The following is a 14,792-nucleotide window of genomic DNA, read 5'->3' as shown; positions in this document are numbered from 1 at the left end:
AGAGGAGGACCGAACGGGCGATGGCGCGGGGAGGCCGTCAGGGTCCTGGACGGCGAGGTAGGAGACGGTAGCTTGGCGCGGTTCCGAGGAAGGGCAACGCCAGAGCGGCGGGGACGTGGGTCTTCAAGGCGACGAGGAGCTGCGGGTTGGCGGCCGGGGATCCATGGCGGTCGCTGCTGCGGTTGGTCCTGGAAGCAGCACAAGGACGACGGGGAGGAGCTGTGGCGAGCTTGAGGCGGATCCGATGGAGCTCAACTCCGGCGAGCTACTGCTCGTTGTCGGCCGGATGGAGACGGGTCGAGGGTGGCGGCGCTCCTGCTTGAACGGGGTGAAACAGCCAGAGGGGTGAGACGATGGAGAAGCGTGGGAGAAAAGGAAGGCATGGAGCGACGAGACTGGCCTGGTCACTGCTGTTGCTGGTTGGAACCTCCGGCGGGGAATCACCGGCAAGGAGGAGGTCGTTGGGAGGCTCGAGGAGGATTTGGATCATGGGTGCGGGCTCTCGTTGGTGGGGAACCGAGGGAGGCAGTGGATCGATGGATTGGATCAAGCAGGTGGAGAGGTGGTTTGCTCGGGATGGATCCCGAGGAAGATGGTGGCGGCGGAGATGGGGACAAACCTCCTAGAAATTAGGGTTGGGATGATTTGGTAGGTTATGGTCTTATATATAGCAAGAGGATTTTTAGATACGGGTATTTGGTCCCTCCGATTTTAATCGGACGGACGAGAAATAAATAGATAGGGAGTCTAAATAAGAAAACGGAGATGTTTTGTAGATGTGAGGGGATGATCCGGACCCAATGGTGACGACTTCCCGGGTCAGGTTCGGGACAGCTTTCGTACGCGCGCGAGGGGTTTGAGTATTGTGCAAAGAGGGTCAAACGTTCGGGCAACAATAGAACGGTTGGTCTGAGAAAGGTCAACAAAGATGAGGAAGAAGCGACAACTAACAACGGATGCACGTTTTATGAAAACATGCAGATGAAATGCGCATGATGCTATGAGATGAAATGCAAGACATGAACAAAATGCAAAACAAACGACAAAAACCCAACCACGAAGGGAATATCATATTGCATCTCCGGAAAAGGCAAGACTTGGAGTTACGAATATGGAAAGTTGTATCCGGGGCGTTACAACACTCCACCACTACGAGAGGATCTCGTCCCGAGATCTAGGATGGCACCGGAGGGAAAAGGAAGAGGAAGATAAGAGGTAAACTAAGTTGCTTCTTTGACGAACGAGTGAAACCATGAACCTTGAGAGGTTGAGCAAAATGAAAGAAAGAAGACAACGAAAATGAACAAAGTTGAAAACACTCCGTTAGAAAAGAGGAACAAGGGATACGACGAGAACCAAGAGGTTGAAATACATGAAATAAGAGCTTCAAGAACCAAAAGAATATGAAACCACCAGTATAACATGATAGCCAAGGAATAAGAATGATAGAATTTGGACAGCACTCCTGTAGAAAAGAGAAGGAAACGTGATAAGATGAAAAGAACTTGAAATGGAGAACACCACACTCCGGTTAAAATGATAAGCAAGGAAAGAACATGATCTTTGATAAAAACGAGATGATGGTCGAATATAACATCACAAAGCCTCTGGAATGAAAGGATAGAAGCTAGATTGTTGGAATAACAAAATGTAGGAGAAAATGCCAACTTCTGCCACAAATGAGCTTGGAAAGCACCCTTCCAAGAAGGTTATAATGGAGTTGTTGGAAAACCAACAACGATACGAATAAGCTTGTAGTGGGTTTACGGAAAACATCTCAAGACTATGAGGTGACAACCGGCCACAAATGGAAACCATTGATTTGATTGAGAGCACCAAAGAGATGAAAAACTTCTTCCACCAAGATGATAGAGAGATTACTTGGATCATTGATAAACACCATAATAGCAACATTCCTTAGGGAAGGCTTTAGGTGAAATCTTTACCAAGATAACTCCAACGAAGAGATTGATGGATTTTAAATACCTCATTCTTGACAACATGTGAATCACGAAACATGAATGGAAATTATCAAGAATGACATATCGCCACCTCAAAAGATAAGGTAGAAAGAATTGCACTTTGAAATGCAAGAAGAAGAATACTTGAACTCCTCAGAAACAACATGTGTTGGGCACCATGTTTATTTTAGAGTATAGCTTGGTGGGTCATAACTTCGAGAGAAATCTTGAAGAACAATTGAAAAATGAAGAGAATCCTTGATGAACCACCATGTAGAGCCTCCATGAAGAACTCTGGTAATAAAAGGGTGATAGAAAGGAAGAGAAGTTTAAAACACAAGGTGAAGCCTTGCAATAATTTAGGTGGAGGTTCGTGACGATAATGCAGAAAACTTGGAACTCCGGAAAAGAAAAGATGAAGCATCTCGAACCGAGAAATGTGACATGATGAACAACTCTGGAAAGAAGAAACTAGATCACTTGGATGAAACAAAAAGGAGAATTACGTTATGTGTATCCTTCACCAATTTAAATTGATGACAAGCAACGGATTTGGCATACTACTTATTCTTCTTGAGGGATTGAAAAGAGATATAGCACCAACTTGAACAAGTTGTTGATGGGACCACCGGTGGGATTGGAAACAACAAATAAAATGATACGGTAGCAAAGGAAGAGGAATCTCGACCGAACCACCATAGGAATTGAAAATGAAAGTAGCAAAGGCTTGCAGAAGAACGGGGCGACAGCGGGGCTCCGGTTGGAGGGACGACGAGGAAGGGGAGCAGCGCGGATGCCGGCAGGGACGAATGGGCGACGACGCGCACGATGAGGACGCGACCATATCTATGGGGTTCCTGATTCAGAGAGAGAGAGAGATGAGGTACAGAGAGAAGGGAAATGGAGGAAGGAGAGGGCACGACAGGGGCTCGCCTAGGTGGCGGAGGGCATCGGCAGGAGGAGTTCGGCTCTGGCGAGCTCGTTGCAGCGCGCTCCAGCACGGGAAGCAAACGGGGACGCGGGCGACGAGGCTGCATGCTCCTTGGCCACGGCTAGCGCAGCGGGAGCTCGGTGACGGGTTCCTCCACTCGAGCCCGTGGGCAGAGGAGCCCTGGCTCTTGTAGGATCTGAGCGGCAGCGGAAATCAAGGGGAATGGTCGGGGAGGATCTGGGGAGGTGGCTGGCTGTGCGTGGGTTGGTGAGGAGGGGATCTGGGAGGATCCCAATGAGAGAGTGGCGGCGGCGGGTAGGAGGAGATGGATGGATTGGACAGCCTAGGGTCTAGGGTTAGACTACATATATATAAGAAAGAAGGGAGTTTGGATCACCCGATTGAAATCCGACGGATGAGAAAAAAATAGTTAGGGAAGTCCAAATAAAAAACGGAGATGTTTTAGAGATGTTTGGGGATGATCCAGACTCATCGGTCACGACAGCCCGGTTCGGGTTCGGAGCGGTTTTCGAACACACAAGAAGGGCGGCGAGCTGGCAAGAGAGGTTAGGTGGTCAGAGTCAAGAGGGAAGGAAAAACCCGATTGGTCTCAGAACAGTCAACGAAAGCAAGGGGTGACGCGGCAACTACGAGCGGATACGGGTTTTATGAAAACATAGACGGCAACGAGTGCCGATGCAATGCAAATGATGACATGAGATGAGATGCATGACATGAACAAAATGCAAAAACAGAAGACAAAAACCCAACCACGGAGGAAAATAAAATATCACATCTCTGGAAAAGGCAAGAGTTGGAGTGACGAATATGGAAAGTTGTATCCGAGGCGTTACAACACTCCACCACTACGAGAGGATCTTGTCCCGAGATCTAGGATGGCACCGGAGGGAAAAGAAAGAGGAAGATAAGAGGTAAAACTAAGTTGCTTCTTTGATGAACGAGTGAAACCATGAATCTTGAGAGGTTGAGCAAAATGAAAGAAAGAAAACAACAAAGATGAACAAAGTTGAAAACACTCCGTTAGAAAAGAGGAACAAGGAGTATTACAAGAACTTGAAGGTTGAAAGACATGGAAATAAGAGCTTCACGAACGAAAAGAATATGACCACCTCGGTATAATGAGATAGCCAAGGAACAAAAATGACATAATTTGGACAGCACTCCGGTAGAAAAGAGAAGAAAACTTGATGAGATGAAAAGATATTGAAGAGATGATACAACACTCTGGTTAAATGGATAAGCCAGAAAAGAACACGATCCTCAAAAAATGAGGTGATGGGTGAAGAGCACAACATCACAATGCCCCCGTAATGAAAGAATAGAAGTTAGACCGTTGGGATAAGGGGACGGAGAAGAAAATGACAACTTTTGCCACAAGTGAACTTGGAAAGCATCCTTGCAAATAAGAATCGAACGGAGTTGTTGGAAAATCAACAACGAGAAGCACAAGCTTGTTGTGGGCTTATGGAAAACATCTCGAGACTGTGAGGTGACAACCGGCCACTAATGGAAACCATTGATTTGATTGAGAGCACCAAAGAGATGAAAAACTTCTTCACCGAGATGAGAAGGAGAAAATTGGATCATAGATACGCACCACAAATAGCAACATTCCTTAGGGAAGGCTTTAGGTGAAATATGACACAAGATAACTCCAACAAAGAGATTCATGGATTTAAAATACCTCATTGTTGACAATATATGAATCACAAAACATGAATGGAAATTGTCAAGAATGATATAACACCACCTCAAAAGCTAAGGTAGAAAGAATTGCACTTCGAAATGCAAGAAGAAGAATACTTGAGCTCCTCAAAACAAAACATGTGTTGAGCACCATGTTTAATTTTGAGTATAGCTTGGCGGATCTTAACTTCGAGAGAAATCTTGAAGAAGAATTGAAGAATGAAAAGAATCCTTGATGAACCACCATGTAGAGCCTCCATGAAGAACTCTGGTAATAAAAGGATGATAGTAAGAAAGAGAAGTTGAAAACACAAGGTGAAGCCTTGCGATGATTTAGATGGAGCTTCGCGACGAGATAATGCGGAAAACTTGGAACCCGTCACCGAGCTCCTGCTGCACTAGCCGTGGCCAAGGCACCTGCAGCCTCGTCGCCCGCGTCCCCGTTTGCCTCCCGTGCTGGAGCGCGCCGCAACCAGCTCGCCGGAGCCGAACTCCTCCTGCCGACGCCCTCCGCCACCCAGGTGAGCCCCTGTCGTGCCCTCTCCTTCCTCCATTTCCCTTCTCTCTGTACCGCATCTCTCTCTTTCTCTGAATCAGGAACCCCATCGATATGGTCACGTCCTCATCGTGCGCGTCGTCGCCCGTTCGTCCCTGCCGGCAGCCACGTTGCTCCCCTTCCTCGTCTTCCCTCCAACCGGAGCCCCGTTGTCGCCCCGTTCTTCTGCAAGCCGTGCCCGTGCTACTGCGGCAGCGCCACCATGGACGCCGAGCCGCCGCCTGCCTCCACGGCCCTCGTCCGCGAGCGCCGGCAACTCGAGCCTCCTCTGCTTCCCCTCGTGCACGAGATGCAGCGCGCCGAGCCACCCAGCGCCTCCACCTCTTCGCTTGGATCCCGTCCGGCCGTCCCCGCTGCCAAGTCCATCGGCGCCTGAACCTCCCTGCTTCGCCAAGTCCCGCCTCACTACGCCTCTGCTTCGTGCGAGCAGAGGACGAGGCGCCCGCTCCCTCGTGCCTCACGTTGACCGCGCCGCCAGCGTGCCTGGGCCACCGCGTCGCGCCTCGCCCACGGCCCAGCAAGGCGCTGCAGCCCAGCCTCTCCACCAGCCGACCCATGTGGCCCATGGTGAGCGCCCCGGTGCCCACCAGATTCGGCCCACATATGTTTTTTTCCTGTGCGCTGCGATTTTCCTAATTGTTCAGAAAACTGCATGTTTACAGATTGCACCCTCATGTTCATGCATTTAATATCTCTCAAACCGTGCATCGGATTAAAATGTTTTAAATATGGAAAATGCTTAGAATTTTATCTAGTTTCATAATCTGCTACTTTCATCTATGTTTGAAATGTTTAAAATGTTGTTTGTTTAAATTTGCTAAATGCCATGTTAAAATGCTTTATTTCATAACTAAATAACCGTAGCTCGGTTTTAAATAAACTTTATATGTAAATGGAGTGGAAAAATGCCTATTTTACGTGGTCCACTTTATTTTCCTATTTAACAACAATAAAATATGTTTTAGGGAAGAACAGTACCAAATTTGAATATTGCTCATGAGGATTTTCCGGAATTGTTGTTTGTTGTTCCAGCCTCATTTAAACTTGCCTAAATAGTTACTTTACTTATGCTTCACCTCTTGCCATGTTTAACAACATTTAATATTGTTGAGTAGCTTATAACCCAGAGAGAACTAAACAATTGATGTGGTGTTTTCTTAATATGCAACTCGTTGCATATTGAGCTCCACTTAACTTGTAGTATTGTTTGTTGCACTTTGCCATGCCATGCCTCATTAAACCGGACATGCATCATACTTGTTTGTGCATCATGCCATGTTTATGCTTGTGCATTTACCATGTTGTTTGTTTCTTTCCGGTGTTGCTTCTTAGTTCCAGTAATGTTGCGATTGTGAGGATCCGTTCGACTATGTTGGTTCGTCTACTTCATGGATTTGATCTTCTTCCTTGCGGGATTTCAGGCAAGATGACTGCTACCCTGGATCTCACCACTATCATTGCTATGCTAGTTGCTTCGTTCTATCGTTATGCTGCGCTACCTATCATTTGCTCTTCAAGCCTCCCAAATTGTCATGTCAGCCTCTAACCTTTTTCACCCTTCCTAGTAAACCGTTGCTTGGCCATGTTACCGCTTTTCTCAGCCCCTCTTATAGCGTTGTTAGTTGCAGGTGAAGTTGAAGATTGCTCCATGATGGACAGGTTTATGTTGGGATATCACAATATCCCTTATTTAATTAATGCATCTATATACTTGGTAAAGGGTGGAAGGCTCGGCCTTATGCCTGGTGTTTTGTTCCACTCTTGCCGCCCTAGTTTCCGTCATACCGGTGTTATGTTCCCGGATTTTGCGTTCCTTACGCGGTTGGGTGATTTATGGGACCCCCTTGATAGTTTGCTTTTAATAAAACTCCTCCAGCAAGGCCCAACCTTGGTTTTACCATTTGCCTCACCTAGCCATTTTTTACTTGCCGTGGCTTTGCTCAGATTCCTATAATTTAGAGAAGCATATTGTTATATGATTAACTCTGGCCAACACGATGGGCTGTGCATTTTTAATTTTCCAGCGGGTGTGATGTTAGCTTAGTTTACTGTATCGTTGCTCTTGGTTCACAGGTTTTTAGTATGAAGAATGCGTTATTGTTTGTGTCTGCCTTTGATTGTTTTTCACTGGAGACTTAGTTGTGTCTCTCCTGGAAAGGGTGAGGGGATACAAAAGACTGGAAGGTAGATTGCAATCAGATGAGATGATATGTGGTCTGATAAGACGCTTTTCGTCCTGTTGGTGATATATGTTTTGTGTAGGTTGCTTCCACCAGTGATGCATACATGCACAATGAACCAGTGATGCCTTGCTTCCACCAGAAGGAAAGTGAAGGAGAAAAATGAACACGATGATCATCAAGTCAACTGGTTATTGGTCGATAGTATAGACAACTAGCTACACTGAGTGACGAAACTAAACAAGCCTGCCTGGCCACCCGTCCATCCTACATGAGGGCAATTATGCCTGAACCACGGAACTATTTAATTTTTTATATAACTCATAAAACAAAAAAAATGGCTCCATTGGGTTTTGGTGCTTCCCCATGGCCAGGACAAGATAACTTTATCATTGTCCTGCTGCTACTTGTCCATTGGGTTTGGGTTTTGCTTGGCAGTATAAAGTACTAGTAAGTATAGATAAGAGGTTGGTTTTTTGAGGAATCAACAGTTAACGGGTGAGGCTCAGGCTGCAGTGATGGCTGCAGTATAAAGTAATATTCTTGTTTCGGTGTACATATATAGGACACAAACAATTAAGGTGCCTATTTTGATTTAGTGCCTTTGCCTCCAGTGCCTTTATCTGGATTGAAGCTTGCTTGTGTTTACTTCTGATTACAAGATCTCCATACTCAGAGATTTCTTTATATATGTTGTAGTATAAATATATTGTTTTGTCATTCTGTAATTGTTAGTGGAATTTACACTGTAAATGTTAGTGGGTTTACAGTGTACTTCTAGTGGATTTTTGCTCTGTATTTGCTAGTGGCATTTTTACTGAAACTAAATTGAAAATGGGACTCTGTGCACCAAGTGCATGCATGCTGCTGCTGCTGCTGCTATACTACTTGTCAAGTGATGCTGCTACTGCTATCTGCGAGTTGCTGCTGCTAGTTGTGATTTTGTCAAGTGATGCTGCTTCTTCTTGTGATCTTCTAAAATGACCCCTTTCTCCTGAAACGTTGATTAATTTCCGTTTCGGTTGAGAAATTGGGCACTCCAAGGTCAAGAAAATTAGCAAAGGTCATGCCCAATTTTCTTGACCTAGAAGGTGCCCGATTCTCAACCGAAATAAAAATTAATTTGCTTTAGTGGTTGGATTAGTTTAGTATTTTTTTCACACACTCAGACACCCTTGCTTGCCATGTGTGTGAGAGAGATAGTGAGAGGAGACAAGAAGAAGGGGGTTAGGAAGATGTTGCCTGCTCATCAAAGCTAACCATCTCCCCCTTTTCACCCCTTTTCCTTTGTCTTTTGTGGGTTGCAAGGAAGCTACTGTCTTAGCTAGCTTAGCTTGTGCACAAATCCCAGTGTTACAATCTAGAAAATTAGCCTGCAAAGATGAGGTCCCATGCTGGCTGTACCACTGCATCATGCAACAGTGCCTTCAAGATCCAAGGCAATATCACAAACATCATAGGCAATTTGACCAAACTCACAACATTGTATCTTTGCAGCAACCAACTTTCTAGACACACCCCTCAAGAACTAGGTTACCCTGAGAATTAGGTTATTTGGTCAACTTAGAGATCTTGTTCCTTGACAATAACCAACTTTTTGACCAAACTTTGTTTCTATTTAGAGAGAAACATGGCCCACAACGATGAGGCCGGGGGTTCGGGCGGCAAGGCATTCTGGGAGCTGTCCCAGGAGCTGGAGGAACAACCTCACTTGTATGAGGCCGCCGCCTTCCCCACCGATCCTGAGACCACAGATGGTGCCGCCGAGGATGACCACACTGATGCCACCACTGATGGTGCCGCCGAGGATGCCACCACTGATGATGGCGGCGCACGCACAGATGGCAGCCAACCGAAGAGGCAACGGAAGGACCGGCACCCGATCGTGCTCCGCACCCTCAAGGAGGAAGTTACTGAAGTGGACTCCAACGGGAATCCAACGGCGCCCGAACGAATAGTCAAGGGGTACTCGCTTCAGCTCGGGTGCATTGTCCGGAGCACCGTCTCGATCAACACCGAGAACCTGAGGCATCCTGACCGACGGAATTTGCGCAACCTCCTCTTCACGAAGCTGCACGAACGATACAAGTTCCCCGCTGAATTTGAAAACACAAGCCTCAAAGGGAATAAAGTGAACAATGCTACCCTCACGAAGATGAGCAAGGCCCTGTCTACTTGGAAAAGCAATGTGAAGAGAATGATCGAGAAAGGTGAGAGTTATCAAAAGATCAAGGAGAAAAATCCTTCGATCACCGAAGATGACTACAACGACTTCAAGATCAATTGCTCGAGCACCGCAAGCTCCCAATCAAGTGAGTGGGGGAAACAAATGCGGGAGCTGAACATAGGGGAACACACACTCGGTCCCGGCGGTTACAGAGTGGCGGAGCCTATATGGGACAAGGAGGACGCGGACCGTGCCGAGCAAGGCCTACCGCCCTGCTTCGAGAAATACAGCGGTAACAAGCAGACTAGGAACTATGTCAGGGCCCGGTACAAGGAGGACCCGATAACAAAGGAGCTTACCACGGATCCGAAGACCAGGGCGCTTGAGCTTGTTCTGGTAAGGAATACAACCCCGCGTAATTAGCTCCATATGGTTGCATTCTAATTAATGAAGCCAAATTTCTAAATGGTTCACATTCCTTCCGCAGGCGACTGAAAGCAGTAGCGCGGAGTCGACTAAGAGCAACCCTTGGGACACCACTCTAAATAGGGGGTTGAATGTAATGAAGAACAAGGATAAGCTCAGTAAGTCGACGTCAGCTGGTCGTGTGGCCGGCAAAGGCTTGTCGACAAAATGGGGGTCATACTATACCGCTGGTGTGCGGAAGGAGAAAAAGACCAGCTCGGAAAGCCAGGCGCGAGAGGTTCAAGAACTCAAGGCACATGTGGCGCGGATTTCGGAGATTGTCCAAGAGCAAGTGGAACAACGACTCGGAGCGACGATCACCGCCCTTGTTCCTACCTTGATCTCGGGGTTGAGTGCGTGGATTGCGGGCGGCCAACAGGGGCCGCCCCCGATTCCTAGCTTCACGGCCAGCAACTCGCATAATGCGATGGCGGGGCCATTGGTGCCTCCGGCGGAGGCGGCATTGGTGTCTCCGACGCCGGCACGGGAGCTTAATGCACCCAGGTGTACGCCGGCCGGCACCTCTTCAGCAAGCGGCCCCTCCGTCAACTGCACGCCCGCCGTTGGCGGTGCCTCGACATTATCCGAGCTCGACGCCATCATCACGGTAACTAATTAAGCCTCTCTCGGCCGAGGACTTCATCTCCTTGCCTTTGACTGGGCATCCCTGACTCCCTACATGTTTTCGCAGGGCGCCGCCGACATTCCGTGCACTCTCCTCCACTTTGTGAACAACGAGTTGGTCGATGTCGCCAAGGGCAAAATCGTTCAACCGAGCAACCCCTTGTTCCACGGTACCCAGATGCCACCCAACTTGTTTAGGGTTCAACTGGTTGGGGTGCTGCCAGGCTGCGATGACTTGTTACCTCCGATTCGACCCATCGGGGCCGACGATGAAGACGTGATGACCCTCAGCGCCTGCCTGAGCTGGCCCCTGCTTTGGCCGAAGAGCAAGATTCGTTTGGGGGCGGGGGACACCACCCCAAAGACAACACCGCCAGTCGTGCCGGCGCCAAGTCGGCCCCATGGCAAGACCGCCATAACGGTGCCGGACATCCCTATGCCACTAGATCCAAACATGCATATGGCACAGGATCAGAACGACGACGACGACGACGATGATACATTTGGCAATGTCGATCAGTACTTTGCCGAGCATGGGTACGATGGCGACTTCATGGGGCCTCCTTCTCAAGAACCAAACCCAACAAAAGACGTGTGCGATCTAGCTCGTACCGCGGAGAAGCCAAGTTGCAACAGGCGCCGTCTGGCGTTCAGCTCTCAGGAGACGCCTCCAGCTGCCGACTTCACCGAGCCTCAGATAGGCGAGGTGCGAAATAGTATCAGCCCCAACACACTCAAGAAGGCGGTCTGTGAGCAGAACTCGGTCCCATTACAAGAGAAGAAGAAGGCACGCAAAACAAAGACTAAGAAGGGTGCGAGCCAGCCGGCACCGAGTACGATCCGTGCTCAGGACGGGCCACCTTCACCACAGGATATCTCGAGGAGGGTGCATGTGGCGGGTAGGGCGATGCTACCGACAAATATGCTCAATGCTGCAACCGGTGCTATGCGGAGTCTGCATGACAGTGTTCTTGCTTTGGAGAAGCGGCGTCTCAGAGAGAAGGATGTGGCATACCCGGTTTTCGCGGCCAAGGTGCCAGAGGGCAAGGGCTTTGTGGATAACTCCATCGGGCGTACGATCGTCCTGCGTTTTGATGACATCCACGCTATGTTGAACCTTCATCCGCTGCACTACACCTTCGTTCAGCTATTTTCGCTGAGTATGGAGATGCGGATCATTCGCGACAAGACCCCGGACATCGTGATAGTCGACCCCTTCTACATGCGTGCCAAGATCTTGGGCAGTGCTGGGGACCGGCAAGTCGCGAGTTCTTACCTCGAAGGCGTCATTCTGGCAAACCAAGATAAGGATAACTTCCTCGTGCCTTACTTTCCCGAGTAAGTCCTCCCCTCAACCGGCCCGTAACATATGAATTCTTACATTTCGATCGTTTTTCTTTTAACATTCCGTGTTTTCTGCAGTGACACACGTTGCACGCTCATCCTCCTAAGCCCCAAATATTCCATGGCCACGTATTTCGACCCGGACCGTCAGTCGAACGTAGACTACACAAATGTCAAGAAGGTTCTTGATGATGTTCTCCCCGACTACGCCCAATCTGGAGGCACCTTCACCAGGCCTATTTGTAAGTACGGCAAGCACGTGTTCTCCCACAATACGACGTTCTGCTGCGTCAAGCAGCCGCCTGGCGGTCAGAAGGGTGCCTACTATGCCATCCATCACATGCGGGCGATCGTACGGGACCATCATCAACTTCTGCTACCGAGTAAACTCAAAGATTGGGCCGCGAGCGTGTCGGCAATCCAGGACGCGGACCTCCGACAAGAATTCTTTCGCATCCAGTCGGAGTTTGCGGAAATCATCCATCAAGATGTCCTTCGTACCTCGGGGCAGTTCTACCTCAGAAATCAACCGTCCAACAGTGACATCGACACAATGCTACAAATGCAGGATGACAACGCCCGTTCTTTCATGACTCCCACGATAGACGGCGGCTTCATCCACGCTCCGGTCCCTTGAGTCGAGTTGTCTAGTTCTGAAACATTGATTGGCTCATGTTGTAATTAAACTTTAATGAACTTGTAGTATGTCTCTTTGGTTTCGAGAGTCGTTCAACTTAGATGTAATCGATGCTATTAATGTCTTGCTTTTCTCTTCCGATCGTTCTGTTGCATACTTATATATTGCTTATGTATTGTCTGTGAATTGGTACTAACGTTTCGTTTGGCTAGTGCATAGCGATGCCGACGTATGTCATGTACAAGGGTAAGGTTCCCGGAGTCTACGATGACTGGGAGGAGTGTCGGAGACAGGTTCACCGATTCAGCGGTAACAGTTACAAAGGGTACACCACTAGGGCCGAGGCCGAATCTAGATACGCCCGCTATCTAGCGGGAGAGGGGAGGGAGCGTTGGAGGAACCGGATGAAGACGAGTTTCATCGTGATGATGCTCATCGTGATGACCGCAACTCTCTTCTTTGTGATGGTAGTTTAGATGATCGATATCGACTTGTAATGTGAAGACAGACTCGCTACTCGCGGTCTCGAGACTTGTAATATAATGTTCTATCTTTGTTCGGTCTTTTCAATTTGGAGACTAATATGATGAATTGTATTCGGAGACTAATATGATGAATTGTATTCAAAGACTAATCTTCTATTGTATTTGATGAATCTGTTGTTGATGTGTGCTGTCTATATTTTGTCAAATTATACATTTTGTAACCTGTGCAAAAAACAGAAAATAAAAAAATAAAAAAAACCTAATATTCATACTAATGGCGCATCACATGACAGTGCGCCATTAGTATGACAGTGCATACTAATGGCGCATCACTGGGCAGTGCACCATTAGTATGCCGCGGTTACTAATGGCGCATCCGGAGGTGGTGCGCCATTAGTATGCCAAAGCACCTGGGTATACATGGCCCTTGGGAGGCATACTAATGGCGCACCTGGCCTATACTAATGGCGCACCCGAGGTGCGCCATTAGTATACCATATACTAATGGCGCACCAGGTGGTGCGCCATTAGTAAAAATTACTAATGGCGTGCTGTTAATGGCGCACCACAGATGCGCCATTAATGGCCATATTAGGTGCGCCATTAGTAGGGGTTTTTCTAGTAGTGGGTTATTGACCACACCGGAGCACGATCAACCTGACCACGAAGGTCTATTTCCTACAAGCAAACGAGGAACAAGCAAGAAACTAAAATTGCAATATGGATATTGCGAATATAAGAGGAAAGCTTTATTAATGAAGCTGGGGTTCTGTGACGCCTTTGTCTGGTCGTTGAACACAAATGAAGTACCCCAAAGTTGCAGCTATGGAGAACTTTTAATCTAAACAAAACCAAAATTCTAAATGACGCCCTAAGGGCTGTATATATGGAGAAAGAGGGGGGAATTCCGTGGCCCTTGGGGAAGGGGTCCGAAACTAACCCTTTCTCTTGTTTTCCCACACATACGGACTCTAAAATAACCTATACTCAAGTATTTAGAAATTACATGGGCCTGGCCCAATAATAAGGTGATGCAACACCTAGAATAGCCTCTGGATGAAAGTTATGAAGTAGCATCTTGTATATTTCGTCCAAGGCTTCATGCTCTCATTGTGGTGGCTTCAACGTCCTGAAATCATCACTTGTAACTCCATTCTTGTTCCCCTTGCGCATGCCATCATCTCCATGCTTGTTTTTGCTCCAATGTTCATCCTTCTCCAAGCTAGGCCCTTCATTTGTAAGCAAAACAAATGTATCCAATTTAGGCAGCATCATATTCTCATGAACATTAGAATCATTACCAAGAAACGAAAGTACCTGGTAATTTAATTGGCGTGCGCGAGCTCTAGTAATTGGTCCAGTATGTATAGCAGCAGGGGTTGTGGGTGTGACAATGGTATTGATGTCCTCATCATCCTCCCCTTCTTGAAATGAAGTCGTCCTCGACGGAAGCACATCTTCCTCACCCAAATAAGGCTTCAAATCTGCAATGTTAAAAGTGGGACTGACCCCAAATTCTGCAGGCAGCTCAAGTTTATATGCATTATCATTTATTTTCTCTAACATCTTAAAAGAGCCATCAGCACGTGGCATTAGTTTTGATTTGTGCAAATTAGGAAATCTATCCTTACGCAAATCTAACCAAACAAGATCTACAGGTGCAAACACAACATGTTTTCTACCCTTATCTCCAGCAAGTTTATATTTAGCATTCATATGCTCAATGTTTTCCTAG

The sequence above is a fragment of the Triticum dicoccoides genome, chromosome 5B (assembly GCF_002162155.2).
Source record: "Triticum dicoccoides isolate Atlit2015 ecotype Zavitan chromosome 5B, WEW_v2.0, whole genome shotgun sequence".
Classification (NCBI taxonomy): Eukaryota; Viridiplantae; Streptophyta; class Magnoliopsida; order Poales; family Poaceae; genus Triticum; species Triticum dicoccoides.
Note: the sequence above shows the minus strand (reverse complement) of the source record.